The sequence below is a fragment of the Physeter macrocephalus genome, chromosome 7 (assembly GCF_002837175.3).
Source record: "Physeter macrocephalus isolate SW-GA chromosome 7, ASM283717v5, whole genome shotgun sequence".
NCBI lineage: Eukaryota > Metazoa > Chordata > Mammalia > Artiodactyla > Physeteridae > Physeter > Physeter macrocephalus.
Window position 1 is genome coordinate 154,019,668 of NC_041220.1, and position 4,416 is coordinate 154,024,083.

General features: G+C 46.1%; 1 protein-coding gene and 1 non-coding gene across 5 annotated transcripts in view; one reads left to right on the plus strand and one right to left on the minus strand.

Annotated features, from left to right (window-relative positions):
- MID1 (midline 1) overlaps positions 1-4,416 on the minus strand; it is a 670,305-nt gene that overhangs the window by 240,828 nt on the left and 425,061 nt on the right. The gene's annotated exons all lie outside the window — the stretch shown is intronic.
- On the plus strand, positions 1,395-1,499 carry LOC112062079 (U6 spliceosomal RNA). Its single transcript, XR_002890544.1, has one exon. It is a non-coding gene; the product is annotated as a U6 spliceosomal RNA (small nuclear RNA).

Consider the following 4,416-nt stretch of genomic DNA (forward strand, 5'->3'; position numbering starts at 1 on the left):
TTTTTTTTTTTGGTGGTACGCGGGCCTCTCACTGTCGCGGCCTCTCCCGTCGGGGAGCACAGGCTCTGGACGTGCAGGCCCAGCGGCCACGGCTCGCGGGCCCAGCCGCTCCGCGGCACGCGCGATCTTCCCGGACCGGGGCACGAACCCGCGTCCCCTGCATCGGCAGGCAGACTCTCAACCACTGCGCCACCAGGGAAGACCGAAAATAGTAATTTTTGAACACTTAATCCTAAAGGGTCCACCTCACTGGAAGACTGAAAAGAAACAGTCCTCTTCAGAAACAGTATGCACTTCATAACTTTTAAAAATGTGTAGTAAAATAAACTGATATATATTAAAATAAATATATATTAAAAGAAACAGAAAAATACAGAGACTGCATACATGTTTAAGATAAGATTATGAAAACAAAAGATGTCAAAGAAAGGTCACTGGAAACTAAACCCACTGTCACTAGGGAGTGAAACCTCTGTGTTGATAGGGATACTTTAGCGGAAAATTTTCAAAAGCACTATACTAGTTATTTGGTCCAGTCACTTATCTCCAGCTTGATTTTTCCCTCAAGAGTTTCACATCTAAGTGAGGGTGCTTGAACACATCCAGGGACAGGAAACTCATTCCCTTCCTTGCAATCAATCCCTTCTACAGTTGGGCAGCTCTGTAAGTTAGAAGATACACCGTCAGGGTAAGTAAATCTAGCTGTTACAGCAAAAGACCCCCAATTCTCCATGGCTGGACACCATAAGGATTTACTTCATGTTCATATCACAGTCCAACTCGGAGTTGCTGTCCTGATTCCCCTCACGCACCCAGGCTCCTTCCAACCACCATCTTCTAGGGTCTCAGAATTTTCCCCTGGGTCTTCTGCGCCGGGCTGGCTGGCGGGCAGGCAGGCAAGGGAACAGAGAGCATGTGGAAGGTCTCGAAGGAGGCTCTAGAGGTCAGGCCTAGAAGTAGCGTACATCAATCTCACCCACGTTTTATTGGCCTGACATAGGCCAGTGGTCCCACCTGACTCACCAGGGGGGCTAGGACATATAGCGTATCAGGGTCCCAAGGTTGGAGATGAGCTCACAGATATTTGAGAGCACTAGCTGTGTCTGTTAAGGAAAGCTATCCTTCCACTGAGCTAAAGTGCTTCTTGCAGTAGCTTCTCCCTATAGGACCCAGCTTAACCTGGAGTCATCCTAAGTTTAATTCTGCTTTTGTACAACAGCCCTACAGATATTCAAAGATAGCCGTCCTGCTTCTTGGTTCACTTTTGTTTGGGGGCTGCCCCTACAATTAGCCAACTTGTTCTCATGTGGTCTGTTTTTATGTCCCCACATGATCTTTTGTTTTTCTTAGCTCCAGTTGTTCTACAGCTAGAGTAAAAACTAAATGATATTGCAGTGTTTGCTTCGGCAGCACATATACTGAAAACGGGAATGACACAGAGATTAGCATGGCCCCTGTGCAAGGATGACAGGCAGATTTGTGAAGTGTTCCATATTTTTTATGTGGATGGACCTAGAGACTGTCATACAGAGTGAAGTACGTCAGAGAGGGAAAAACAAATATCGTATAATACTGCTTAGATGTGGAATCTAGAAAAGTGATACAAATATTTGCAAAGCAGAAATAGAGAAACAGATGTAGAGAACGGACGTATGGATACCAGGGGGAGATGGGGGGGTGTGGGATGGATTGGGAGATTGGGATTGACATATATACACTACTATGTATAAAAGAGACAACTAATGAGAACCCCCTGTATAGCACAGGGAACTCTACTCAGTGCTCTGTGGTGACCTAAATGGGAAGGAAATCTAAAAAAGAGGGGATATATGTATACGTATAGCTGACTCACTTTGCTGTACGGCAGAAACTAACACAACACTGTAAAGCAACTCTACGCCAATAAAAATTAATTTAAAAATACTGCAGCAGTGATCCCATGGCTGCCAAGCTACATTTCTTTCTTTTTGCACTTAGTTTAATGATAGAGGGACCGATATTCTATTCATTTCACTGTTGGATTTGAATACTGTGACTAGCCTAAGCCGAACACATTTGCTCCTATCTGTTCCATCTCTGGCCCTTTAAACATGTGACATCCCTCAAAGCAACTGAGCATTTTAGAGCCAGCCATGAACACAGTCAGATGCTCAGACCAAAATCTCTGTAGTTATCCACGGTTTGTTTCTTTCTCTCAAATCTGACATCCAATTCATCGGGAAATTCTGTCCGTCTCACCTAGAATCTGATGACCTCTCACCATATCCCACTTCTCTGGTCCAAGCCACCCCCATCTTTTGATTGCATTCCTGCTGTAGCCTCCTAAGGGGTACCTGCTTCTACCCTGCATTCAGCCTGCACCCCCTCTGCAGCCTATTTAAAGCTGTCATTCTTTTGAACTCCTCTGCTCAAAACTCTTCGATGGCTCCCATTTGCACACGAGTACACGCAACACCTACAAGCCTCTAAAAGGTCACTGCCTGGCAAGCCATGACACACACCTCATGCTCCCGTGTCAGGGCCTTTGCACTTGCTCTTCTCTCTGGCTGGGGTTCTCTCCCCCAGGAGAACAGCATGATTTGCACCTCTTTCGGGTCTCTGCTCAACTGTTATCTTTTCCAATAGGCCTTCCAAGACACTTCATATGACAAGACAACGTCCTCACTCCTCTCTCTTTCTGGAGCTTTGTCTTCATAGCATCTCTCACTACCTGACATATTAGACACTCATTGGTTTATTGTCTGTCTCTCTACATTAGAATATAAGCCGAATGAGGACAGGGACTTGTTTAATTGACTTCTGTAGCCTCAGCATTCAGAATACAGCTGGATATATTGTTGGTGCTCAGTAAGATTTGCTGAGGGAGGCATGAGCGCTTTACTGCCCTCAGCTTCCTGCTTCGCCCCCGGCCTGCCGGGTCCCTTGGCTTCATGTGTTCTTTTCACGGTGAGGTTACCTCCTGTCCCTCGAATTTGTACTTCAAAGTATGAGCTGTTTCCCCAGCCTTATATATTACCCTTCAAATGTATAAATTAATGAATAAAATGTAAGCTTAATTAAGTCACTAAGTAGTTTCAACTCTAAGTTAACTTCAGTAATTCTTGTGTTTTATTCCTGCCTTCTGACTTAGAAATCAATTCCGGTGCAATAACCAAAATTCTCTCTAAAACATATTTTCAGCACTAGGCATTGGTTTTTGTTTGTTTGTTTATAAATTTTTATTTTATTTTATTTTATTTATTTTTGGCTGCGTTGGGTCTTCGTTGCTGCGTGTGGGCTCTCTCTAGTTGCGGCAAGCGGGGGCTACTCTTCGTTGCAGTGCGTGGATTTCTCATTGTGGTGGCTTCTCTTGTTGCAGAGCACGGGCTGTAGGCGCGCGGGCTTCAGTAGTTGTGGCTCGCGGGCTCTAGAGCGCAGGCTCAGTAGTTGTGGCGCACGGGCTTAGTTGCTCCGCGGCATGTGGGCTCTTCCCGGACCAGGGCTTGAACTCATGTCCCCTGCATTGACAGGCGGATTCTTAACCACTGCACCACCAAGGAAGCCCGGCACTAGGCATTGTTAATGCAAAATTCAGCACAGCACATTTCTCAGAAAATAGTTGCTCTTAACAATGGAAGATAAGGTCTATACCTGCCTTAACCTTTCTTTTATATCATCGACCAAAAAGGTAGAAATAGAAACCTACATTTCTTTAAAGAAAAAAAGGAAAACAGGGCTTCCCTGGTGGCGCGTTGGTTAAGAATCCGCCTGCCAATGCAGGGGACACGGGTTCGAGCCCTGGTCCGGGAAGATCCCACATGCCGTGGAGCAACTAAGCCCGTGCGCCACAACTACTAAGCATGTGCTCTAGAGCCCGCGAGTCACAACTACTGAGCCCGCGTGCCACAACTACTGAAGCCCACCTGCCTAGAACCCGTGCTCCGCAACAAGAGAAGCCGCCACAATGAGCAGCCTACGCACCACAACGAAGAGTAGCCCCGGCTCGCCACAACTAGAGAAAGCCCGTGTGCAGCAGTGAAGACCCAACGCAGCCAAAAATAAATAAATTTAGAAAAAAAAAGGGAAACATTGTTTTTCTAATGAAAAATCCAAGAATTGAAACGTGAAAAAGGAAATTATCAGAAAATTCCCCCCAATGTGAAAACATAACAAAATTTAATTATTTTGTTGATGGAGGTTAAAAAAAGACAGTGATAAGTTTTAAGGTCTTTTGCCAAAATCTACTGTCATTCCTAGCCATACCTTTTAAGGTTTTCCTCCATGGCAATGCAAAAGAAATTCATCAAAAAATGTCTGTTAGGGGGGCTTCCCTGGTGGCGCAGTGGTTGCGCGTCCGCCCGCCGATGCAGGGGAACCGGGTTCGCGCCCCGGTCTGGGAGGATCCCACGTGCCGCGGAGCGGCTGGGCCCGTGAGCC